Here is a 12,404-nt window from a genome sequence, read left to right as displayed (position 1 = left end):
TGAGAATTCGGATTATAAAGTTTTGAGCAGTGGGGAAGGGGAATATGTTAACCATTTAAATGGCAAACCCTTTTCAAATTGTCTGCCTCTCGTAAGATTAAAAAAAAAAAAAAAAAATGCTGTTATTATTTTTTTATTAGAGATTTCTATAAATTCTATTTCGAAACGAAACTTAAGCAAAAATTATTTAACAGTACATATTTTTTTAAAGAATAAAATGAAAATTCGATTTATTAAGTTTTAAAAATTGTGGAAAGGGTGCAAATGACAGATGCTTCGCAGTGTAAATGAAAAACTTTTTTCTAATTGCCTACCTCTAGTAATATGGAAAAAAAATGCTGTTATTCATTTTATTTTTTATTTTATTAGAGCGGAATTTTTCCGAATTCCAAACAACATTCAATACTAAGCGATATTTATTGAGGAAAAAAAATGAGAATAAATAAATAAATAAATATATAATAATTCATTTATTTGCCGCGATTTAAATGTTTATATGAAATATAATTTCAAAACGAATACTGAGTATAAATTATTTAATAAATATTTTTTTAAAAGAAAATAATAACGAATAAAATAAAAATTCGAATTATTAAGTTTAGAGAAGTGTGGAAAAATGAGAATAAATAAATAAATATATAATAATTCATTTATTTGCCGCGATTTAAATGTTTGTATGAAATATAATTTCAAAATGAATACTAAGTATAAATTAGTTAATAAATAATTTTTTTTAAGGAAATAATAACGAATAAAATAAAAATTCGAATTATTAAGTTTAGAGAAGTGTGGAAAGAGCTCTTTGCCATTCAAATGTCAAACCCTTTTCAAACTGTCTACTGCAGGTAGAAGGAAAAAAAAAATTATGTCCACTTTTTTTTCTTATCGGAAAGGAATTTCCCCCAATTCCAGTAACATTCAATACCAAACGATATTTATTGAGTAAAAAAAAATGAGCATCAACAACTGCAGCTGTGGGCTCCCCCTAATATAGGCCTCCTTACTTCAACAAAAGCTCATTGAATGGCAGCAATACACAAAACACTATACGTTTATCCATATCTTTTTTATTTTTTTCCTATCATTTCTACTCCGCCCAGAATACGAGAAATCTACTCTAGCCAATCTCTTAACATTCCTTCAATCTCTTCACAAACTTTTTCCGAAGGTCCACTGATTGCAACTTTGGCGATAGAATAATAATAATAAAAAGAAAAAAGTAAATAAATAGAATAAAATTTACGGGTTACGTCATGGCAACCATACGAAGTGCTTTCCCCACCCCCTCCTTGCAAGTTTTCATACACACAGAGGGGGAAAATTATTTTTATCATTTTTAGTTTCTTTTTGTTAGCGACCGAAGGAACGTACGGTCAGATCGTGGTTTAGTTCAGCACTTCGTCGGGTCGAGATTTGTTGTCAGTGTTATTTTGGATAGACCGCAACAGTTTTCGTCGCTCTCACGTATATTTATCGCCGTTCATGCGGTAGTTTTTATTATGTGTTTATTTATATTAACACGTGAAAGCTTATGGTGTCGCATCTTTAGTTCTACTTTGCATGGAATAGCACGCTTGCACTCTACCATGGCTTGCTTTTAGAATATTTGAAAAATATAACAGGAGTTTTTCACGGGTAAATTTGCTTTATTGTTATTTGTTAATTATTTATATGTTTGTTATTTTTACATTTGTTCATTAATCATAATCAATATTTTAGTTAGATTAATTTATTTATTTGAAATTACAAATTTACTCAATGATACATTAAAATCAGGCAGCATAAATAATATGAAATCATGAAAAATGAGATAAATTTACTCTCTTTTTATGTGTTTATTACTTATAAATTTATTATTTGTATAATTATATATATAGTGTAATTCAATATATATATATATATATATATATATATATATATATATATACATATATATATATATATATATATATATATATATATATATATATATATATATATATTATATATATATATATATATATATATATATATATATATATATATATATATATATATATATATATATATTATATATATATATATATATATATATATATATATATATATATTGAATTACACAACACTCTAGTAAATGATTGAACAGATAAATAAAAAATGAGAAAAATAATTTTATATGAAATAATGTATTATGAATTAAAGTTCTTAGTGTTTAGAAAAAAAACTTTCAAAACTAAATTAAAAAAATAAGTTGAAGTTAATTTTAACGAGACACATTTAAATCTTTTCGAAATTTCATAATTTATGTAAATCGTTGTTTTATAATATTTTTAAAGGATGAAGGTTAGGTTACCTTTTAATCACATTTTGAGGTAAATTAATTGAAACTCATGTAATTGAAGTATTTGAAATGTTGTGCAATTGAAGCTTTCAGAAAACGAAATTCATATTAAAATTAATTAAGAAACATGTGTATAAAATATTTCTTAACTGAAAGAAGAAAAAAAACATTGCTTGTTAAGCCAAATATTACATCGGAGGTTCTTATTTCTATGCAAATAACATTTATTCATATCAACTGTTAATTAAATATTGCGTTTTGCATTAAAATACTTATTATTAAAAATATTAACGAATAGTATCTTATAAACTTTTTTACATAATATCGTGAACGCTATTCTGTGTTGTTTATATTATTTTTAACTTGTATCGTATTTAATGAAAAATATTTAAAAAAAAATTAAAATTTTTTTAATTAATGTTTAAACTTTTTATTATAATAACACCCTCAAAAAATTGTTTCAAGGTTGAACTACAATATCGCTTCCTTGAACCATAATACCGGGCAAATTTGCTGCAACTATAATTAAGTTATCCCGTTGTAGTTTAATTGCATTATGACGTAATTAAGTTAAATAAAAATAAATTCTCGTGACCATAATTTTTAAATTGACGCCGTATTAAATTGACAAAATTTTTTTATTGATAATGCTGTCCAACACTCCCCAAATTTCTAACATAAGTATTATAATTTTTTTTATTCGTATTCAATGAAAATTCAATACGAATTATCTGAACCAAATGCTTCAAATTATTGAATTGTAAAATTTAGGTAAAGCAAGTGTTCGAATCCTCCCTTTTTGCTTATTTATTTGTTACTTTTATATAAAAAAGCATCGTTTTAGTGCTGTAATTTTAGAATCAGTGCTTTATTATTTCATTAAAATGATTGTTCTAATTTGTAAATAGCTTTCTTGGAGTTAATAATGGTGAACTTAATAGTGCAAAACTTTTCATAACACATAGTAAAAACAAAAGGGATTAAAATTACTAAAAGAGCAAAATACTTTACAAGATTCGAGCTTCAAAACTAAAATTTTAGTAAAAAAACTCAAAACTATTGTTAAAGGATTGTTTTTATTAAAAAAAAAGTGCTGTAAATTATGGTGGTTGTTTATTAATTGAGTTTAGTGCTGTAATTTTAAATTCAGTACTTTATTATTTTATTGAAATGATTGTAATAACTTTCTTTGAGTTGTTTCTAAGACTTAACAAAGAATTATACAAAACTTTTTATTACATGTAGATAAAAAAAAATAAAAAAGTGTTATAATTTCTTAAAGACCAAAATACCTTAAAAGGTTCAAACTTCTAAACTAAAAGCTTAATAAAAAATCCCAAAATTATATTAAAAAGAATTGTTTGCATTAAAAAGAAATAATAAATGAATAAAAATCACGAAACTTCAAAATAATTTAGATGGAGCTCAGAGAATTAGAATATTTGAAAATGAGAAAAACAGTTAAGTCCAAACTTCCTTGCATAAAACAAATGTTTCATGCAAAACTTTTTCCTAGAATTAATTTTTCTACTAAACGTTTTCATCACCACTTTTTCGAAATCTCTTTAAAATATTAAACCTTTTCCTAAATACCCTATTATTTTTCATAAATTCAATCTTGCTTTAATATGGTGAAGTACAATCTCGATAAAATCGGTTCAACCTTCAATCGACATTACAACCTTGATAAAGTGTTAAATTGAATTAAGTTCCCGATCAAGTTGATTTGCTTGTTAATGTGGTTCAAACTGACACCATAGTGAGGTTTAGCGAATTTGACTGAAATTATGATTTAATACTTTCCATAATTTCTTAAACGTAAAAGCAATTACGAGTATTCATTATTAATGATGAATGTTGAAAAAAAAATTCTCTTTAAATTTTAAATGAAACAAAAGTTCATCTTTAAATTAAGAGAGGTGTATTTGTAAAAAGCGTTTATTCAGTTAACAAAAAAAAAAAAAAGAAAAAAAAAATTTACCGAGAAGTCTAAGAATTGAAAGTTTATAAGAACATCGTGCGAAAATAACAAATCGTTTTCCGTGAAAAATTTTAACGGTTATTTTAAATTTTTCCGCCTCCCCTCTTTTTTTTTTTTTTTTTTTTTCTTATTGGGTTTAAAAATTTTTCCATTAAATTTTTTTACTTCAATATATAAATATGATATAGATAAATATAATATGCGTAAATATAATCAATGAATTTTACATAAATATATATTCCTATAAATTTTTATTATTGTATAGTTAATAAAAATTTTTAAATTTATTATTTATTAAATTTATTTTATAATTTATTAAAATTGTATTAAATTTTATAAAAATTTTATGATAAATTTGAAAATTTCTATTTTGTAATCAACTGTACTGGGCAAACTGTTACATTGACTTGGTTTTTTCCCCAATCAAAAGCTTGATTTATTAAAAATTCTCAATTCGATGACCATTTTAATCTTTGATCAAACCACTTGTTTAAAGTAGGGTTTTGAATTAACGCATCAGCAATGTAAATTTTAAAAAAAATCCAAACAGTCCTTATTTTATGTATTGTTACTGCACGGAGAAACAAATTCTGATAAAATTACCGTACTATGACGTAGTGACGTTTTTAGACAGAAAACCATATAATTATGGTTAATAAAACCAAAATAAACGGTATTTCTTCCATATGGTAACTGTTTAGCTGGAATTCTGGTTTTAAAAATTACTGTTCGTATTAACACACATGAAAAAAAGCGCAAAATTGAAGAATAAATTCAACCAAAAAAATTTTTTTTTATGCCATGCTGTAAGATATCATATTAAAATTACCGAATTTTTCCACAGTTACCAAATTTTATCACACATTTTAAAATCAAATTCTATTGTAAATTTTATCAAAATTATTACCAACTCGTTTCGGGAACAATAACCGAGTTTTTTTTTGGTGTCCCCATAGATGCATAAGCACATTAAATTTTACCTCATTTTGGTAATTTTGACCATACTTTTTTTTCTGTGCATAAATTGCTACGAATTTTAGTATAACAATTTCACAGAAACAAATGTTATACTAAATATTGTATTCCTCGATTTCTGATAATTAAAATTTCAAGTATATACAACGCATTTTCTATAAAGATAAGGAAAATAAAGAGCTGATAGTGCCCAAAAAATGTCACGATTTGAATGAAATTCCTCATTCCACTTTATCTGTCATACTTATGAAAATATTATATCTACATTTATCAAATAGAAGGTATTATATTAACTGTTTTATCGCTTCTACAGGCCAAGTTCTCATAAAATGAGTCTACTGAATAATGTACTGAAAGAGAACAATAGAACTACATTTTATGCGTAAACACGAAGAACTAAATAGTTCTCGTATTGTTGAAAAGTCTCGTATTGTCCACGCTGTAAAACATTTTTTTTTTCTCTCAGAAAAATTGGTGCGTGTGACCTTGAACCATAATACCATGCAGATTTGCATCAATCTTGATAAGATGATAAAATGAACTATGTTCTCGTTCAGGTTGAACCATAGTACCGTAAAAAAATGAGGTAATGCGACTCGATTAAGCCCCATCATTAAGATTGCTGAAAATTTAAATGATATTATTGGTCAGCAAAAACACAGACAAATATGTCGCGTAAAAACATCTAAGAGAGAACGGTGCGAGAAAAAAAACAACAAATAACCCTAAATAGCTTCTAACGATCAGATCTTCACGTTCTAGGACTCAACCTTAATGAATCGAGGGGTACCTCAAATATGCTAATTAATTAGTACAGGCGATATTTAAAGTTACGAAAACACATCCCTTTTCTTAAATTGATTTGAATTCCTGACTCCCAAAATATGGCAGGTAGCCGCAATCTTGGAAATATGGTCCCCATAGTTTGGTCAGGAGTAGGGTCCGAAGTTTGACCCCCTTAATCAGGGTTGGCAGGTATTTGACATGTGACAGTTTTTGACAGTTTAAACCATGGTTTAAGCCGTCACGTCAAAAACCTCACGGTCGAAAATGTCAAAAACCTATATTCATATGTGAAATTTAATTAATACATAAAATGTATATATTTTTTAAAGGATAGTGTTTCTAAATACGTTCTAGAAAAAATAAATTTAAAATTTTTAAGAAACACTTATATTTTGAATAGTAACCAAAATCTTGTACTTTTGAAAACTCACATCTTTTGTAATATTATGTATTCATTTTCATGTGTTATTGAAAATCTGCAGTGATATTATTAAGAAATTTATTTATAACCAAATTTAGTGTATAGTATAGATTATACTAAAAATTAGACATTTTTAAAGATAAACATTAGCAGTTTTGTACATTAGACATCTTCTTTTAAAGAAAAATCTTTTTAATATTCTTTTAAATCTTCTTAATAATCTTTTTAACATAAGACACTACAAATTTAAGTGCTTTCTGTTAAATACAAAGAGTAGTTAGTGTCGATTTACAGTATATTCAGCCTATTCATTTACTATGCTGAAAATTTAGTTTATCCAAATACTTGTGAATTTCATTTTGCTGAATACGATATAGTTTTGTGGAATATCTAAATATTCAGCTGTTGAATAATTACTTCTTGCTTTCAAGATATGCATTATATGTATTCTTAATACAAGTGGAGAAAAAAAATTAAGATATAAAAATTGTTTTAAAATGATAAGTGTAATAATTATAAATAAATATAATAAACAATATGAATTATATTTATCATTATTCACAAATATAACTACTTTTAAATTCAAATTAACATACTGGATAATAAAGATATTCGGCATAACATTAAAAATTTTTTTTTTATACACTTGTATCTTGTATCAAGTTTGTATTTATACAACATAACTTGTAAGTTCCTTATAAATATTAGTTGTACGTTCCTTATATGTCAAAAATGCATAGTAATAAACTTTTAATTTTCTTAAGTATCAAAAAGAAATTTTTTTTTTTTAAATATAAATATTTAAACAATTTTTGTGCAAAATTTTTCTGCACATGCATTTGAATATAAATTTCTGAGATTTTAAATCTGTTATTTTACCTTAATTTTAATTAAAAAATATTTTAAAACCTGCTGATTACCTATAGTATAATTAAATTTCAATATAATGCATGGCAACTGTTGGTAGTTTTGAAGTTTATATATTTTCTTGGAAAACTTCAGTTTTTGACATTTTTGACGGGTTTTTGACGGTTTAAACCAGTATTATACCCTTGTCATGTCAAAAACCACTTTTTGACGTCAAAAACCCAACCCTGCCCTTAATGCTCATTTTACTTTTTGCTAGGTTGCCATATCTCGAGAATTTTGTAAGAGAATTAAAAAAAATTTGCATACAATTATAAAGTTTGCTTATACAAAGATAATTCCATGCAAAAAATAACTTTTAGTAAGTATTATATATTTTTTATTATTTACTTAAAAATAGTCTCAAAGAAATTTGAATTGTAAGGTGTAAAATTTTTTACATCATTTTAAAGAACATAGTTTGACACACCAAAATACAAAATTTGAGTAAAATCGCTCGAACAGTTCTTGAGAAATTGAATTTTAAAAATACATTTTCTTAAAAAAATTAGATTTTTTCTAAAAATTCGAAAATAACTATTTGACCGATTTCACACAAATTTTGTATTTTGTCATTTAAAATTACATTCTTTAAAAATTATATAAAAAATTGTATATCTTACATATCAAAATTGTATTTAGAATTATTAAATAAGATAATAAAAATTTACTAAAAGTTATATTTTGCTTGAAATTCTCTTAGAACAAACGAATTTTATAATTGTGTGCAAAATTTTTGAATTCGTTTAAAAAGTTCTCGAGATATAGTGAAATACGCAATAAGGTGAAATTAACATTAAGGGGTCCAAACTTATACAGCTCTCTTGACCAAACTATTGAGACCATATTTCCGAGATTGTGGTTACATTCTATATTTCGGATGTCAGAATTTCGAATCCGTCAAAAAAAAGGTTATTTATTCAGGAAAAAAAAAAAAAAAAAAAAAAAAAAAAAAAAACGTTTCAGTGTTTGGTTTCGTAACTTAAAATATCGTCTGCTTTAGTTAATTAGCATGATCACCCCCTCGAAACATTAAGATTGAGTCCTAGAACATGAAAATCATCTGATCATTAAATAAAAAATTAAATTATGTTTTTTTTGTACTGTACTGTACTGTACATTTTTAAAAAAATTGGTTAACTGATAAACCGTGCAAATCTATTTAATTGAACTATAGTCTCAATAGTTCATTTTGTTATAGTTATTATTTTTATAATTGAGTTATATTATTTTTACAATATGTTTAATAGAAAAATAGTGCCGTGAAATTACGATAATATGGTTTATAGATATTATATTAAGCATTCAGCAAATTTTAATAACATTATGATTCAACTCGCTTCAAAATTTTTAACAAATTATCAAACGGAAGTGAAATTTAAAATACCTCTTTTAATTCACCTTCCATATTATCACTCATCATATCATCACCCAATTTGAATATAGCACAAAAAATTATATAGTTACTACACACCCCCAAGTAGTAATTCAATGAAACAAACTACAAATATAGTTCTTTCTCCCTTGGAGTACGCCGTGAGTTAGTCACGTGAGGGGAATAAATTAAGATAGTATTGTCCTTTTTAGAAAAGGATTTGATTTATGGGACGAATAATTCAATGCCATTGTAAAAAAACTGATAGGAAGATACGGGTAACGGAAGAAATGGAGTATGACTTCACTTAAGTAATAATAGATACGTTTTTCTTGGATGTGATGATATAAATTTTATTAAATAATACTGAGACACTCTCCTCCCTCGTTTATCAATCCTGACTTTTTGCTTATCTGTCGGTATCAAGTAATGGATATCTTCAAAAATCGAACTATCTTAATGGATATCTAACACAAAAATTTTAAAATTTAATGAACTAGTTTTAAACTTTTAAGAAAAAACTAAGGCGAATTTTTTTTAAAATCTTCAGTCATAAGAGTAGACAACAAAAGGTTGTAACTTTCCAGTGATTAGTTTTTCCTTTGCATAGAAAAAAAAAACCTGTCGAAATAAACTTTTTTAATTCATAACTAATTCGAAATTCAAAAAGCGAAAGTGAAGCGATTTATTTTTTAAGGCTTCAAAGATTTGAATACATGGTTATAAAAATCTACACTTTTAATGTTTTTGGAGGAAAAATTTTAAAAAAATGTTCTAAATAAGTTTATTTTATTACTTTGAAACTTAGAAACAAGTGATCCATCTTACTCTTCTTCTGACATAGTACATGGCTGCAAATAGTTTTCTCTTAATTGCTTTACGTGGCTCAAAAATTAAATGGATAAAATTTTTAAAAAAAATATCCTTTATGATAAATTAACACAAAAAACTAAACACCAGACGAATAATATTTTCATAACAGAATGTTAATTAAATATTTCTCTAAAAATGTGCGAAATTGCGCATTATCTATCTATGTGAGTTAAGATTCACTCTTTGCAAATAGTTGTAGAAACATAGTAGGCGGAAGAAATGTTTCTTTTAAATATACGTTGATAGAAAATAGCTAAATACTTCTTAAATATAATAGAGGCTCCGTTGCTTCCGAAAGAAAGTATCGATAGTAAAAATTCAATCAAAAAGAAGTATCGATAGGAAATATCGCTACTTTTTTAATCTCGATGCATGCAGTGTATAGGTTAGAATAGCGAGGATGGGTTACCGATAGGAAATATCGCTACTTTTTTAATCTCGCTACATGCAATGTATAGGTTAAAACAGCTAGGTTGGTTTACCGATCGGCAATATCTCATTTTTTTTAAATCTCCTTGCATGCAGTGTATAGGTTAGAATAGCGAGGATGGGTTACCGATAAGAAATATCTTTACTTTTTTAATCTCGCTACATGCAGTGTATAGGTTAGAACAGCTAGGATGGGTTAAAGATTAAAATGCAAAAGACAATAAAATTAGTCGATATAGGTTAGAACAGCTAGGATGGGTTAAAGATGAAAAAGCCAAAAGACAATAAAATTCGTCGATATAGGTTAGAACAGCTAGAATGGGTTAAAGATCAAAAGGCAAAAGACAATAAAATTCGTTGATATAGGTTAGAACAGCTAGAATGGGTTAAAGATAAAAAGGCAAACGACAATAAAATTCGTCGATAACGAATAATTAAAGGCTTGTCCTCTCGTGAGCAACTTGGTTATCATTAAAAATTTTCAAAAATTATTTTCATAGATAATTATTTATACCAAGAAGAAGTTTCTTTCTGTTAGTTTAGCTTTACGAAAGCACAGTGTTATGACTTTAGATGTATTACTATATTGCAGTAGTATGAGAAAGATTTATGCGTATCCTGGGTCAATTTCAACCAAAAAACAAAAACAAAAAACTGTGTTATGGGAAAATAATAAAATTAGAGAATTTTTTCACCGCTGCTTTACCATATTTATCAACACGTAATTATTCAGAGAAAAAATAAGCATTTTTGAAAAAGACATACCTACATTTTTCTATTAATTTATAGAAATGTTTTAAAATCTTAAATGTACAGTGAGCAAAATAAATAAATAAAAAAAAAAAAAAAAAAAAACGAATCACCCATAAATAACTTTATATCTAATGATCGGATTTTCGCGTTCTAGGACTCGAATCTTAATGGTTTGTGGGGGTGATCACAAAAATGCTAACTAATTAGTGCTGACGATATTTTAAGTTTTGAAATCAGAAACAAAAACCATAAAACAGTTAAAAATACGACTTATTTTAAAATTCGTTTTCTCGGAAACTATTAAATTTGAGTGAAATCGATTGACGATTTCACTAAAATTTAATATTTTGCGTTGTAAATTATATTCTTTAAAATGATGCAAAAAACTGTTTACCTAAAAATTCAAAATTTTTCGACTATTATTAAATGAAATAATAAAAAATTATAATTATTTACTAAAAGTTATTTTTTCATGAAATTATCTTTGGATAAACAAATCGAATAATTTTGTGCAAAAATTTTTCAATTCTCTGAAAAATTTTTGATATAAAGCGAAATACGCAGAAAGTAAAATTTGCATCTGCTGGCCAAATTATTCGGAACATATTTCCCAGATTGAGGCTACCCTTCATTGGATACTACCACATTTTGGGAGTCAGAAATCCGAATCCGTCGAAAAGAGGTATTTTTATTGGGAGAGGGTGCGTTTTCGTTTGTGCTTTCGTAACTTAAAATACCGTCTGCACTTATTAATGAGCATATTTGAGGCTATATGCCTAGCGCTAGATTGTATGCCCTAGATTGCTGCTACCCCTTGTTTTGGGGGTCCGTAATTCGAATCTGATGTGAAAAAAGGCATGTTTATTTGGAGAAAGTATGTTTTTGTGTCTGATTTCGTAACTTAAAATATCGCCTGTACTAAATAATTGGCATATTTGAGATCACCCCCCTCGAACCATTGTGTCCTAAAACGTGCAGACATGGTCATTAGATCAAAAGTTATTCGAGGTGCCCCCCTTTTTTTTTGCTCACTGTACAAATATATGATGAAAATACCGATTACTTTCTTAATTATTAACTTTCATGAAGTTAATCAAAATAATTGTTATTAAGTTCACGCAATCTTTATAAAGGAGCGTATTTTAGAATACATTGCAAAAGCTTTATTCTCCTTATGTTTGCTTTTAATAATTGAAGGATTTGAGACAATATAAGCATAAATCACATTTTCAAATTGTTTAAGAGAGTAGTTGTGGTGAAGATCGCCACTATTTCCTTATAGACTATATGATGGTTGTATTGTGTTATTATCTTGTTGAAACTCCGGAAATTCGTCAAGTACCTATCCGGAAACAATACGAAATCCCACTCTGATGCAAAATAAATATCACCTTCTGAAAAAAATGTGGCTTATTGTTTTAATTATGCCAATCTTATCAATTGTTACTTACATTTTGATGCACTATTCATTTTGCTGTTATTTAAATCATGCTAAATAATAATACCTCTTATTTAGGATTTTATTTTATTTCCTTTATAATATTCCATCCGTGAAATTTTTATATAATATAACTAAATATAAATG

At 26.2% G+C, this 12,404-nt stretch overlaps 1 protein-coding gene across 2 annotated transcripts in view; it reads left to right on the top strand.

Moving 5' to 3' along the window:
* Nucleotides 1-1,271: 1,271 nt before the first annotated feature.
* The window catches only part of LOC107450073 (uncharacterized), a 119,410-nt gene continuing 108,277 nt past the window's right edge, over nt 1,272-12,404 (top strand). For both annotated transcript variants that reach the window (XM_043039093.3, XM_043039092.3), the window contains exon 1: nt 1,272-1,635. The gene's annotated coding sequence lies outside the window, so the exon portion shown is untranslated. The remainder of the gene's footprint in view (nt 1,636-12,404) is intronic.

This window comes from Parasteatoda tepidariorum, chromosome 3, assembly GCF_982258835.1.
Source record: "Parasteatoda tepidariorum strain Cologne lab strain chromosome 3, Ptep-v5.0, whole genome shotgun sequence".
NCBI lineage: Eukaryota > Metazoa > Arthropoda > Arachnida > Araneae > Theridiidae > Parasteatoda > Parasteatoda tepidariorum.
The sequence above is the reverse complement of the archived record's forward strand: the minus strand, read 5'-3'. Positions and strand labels throughout refer to the sequence as shown.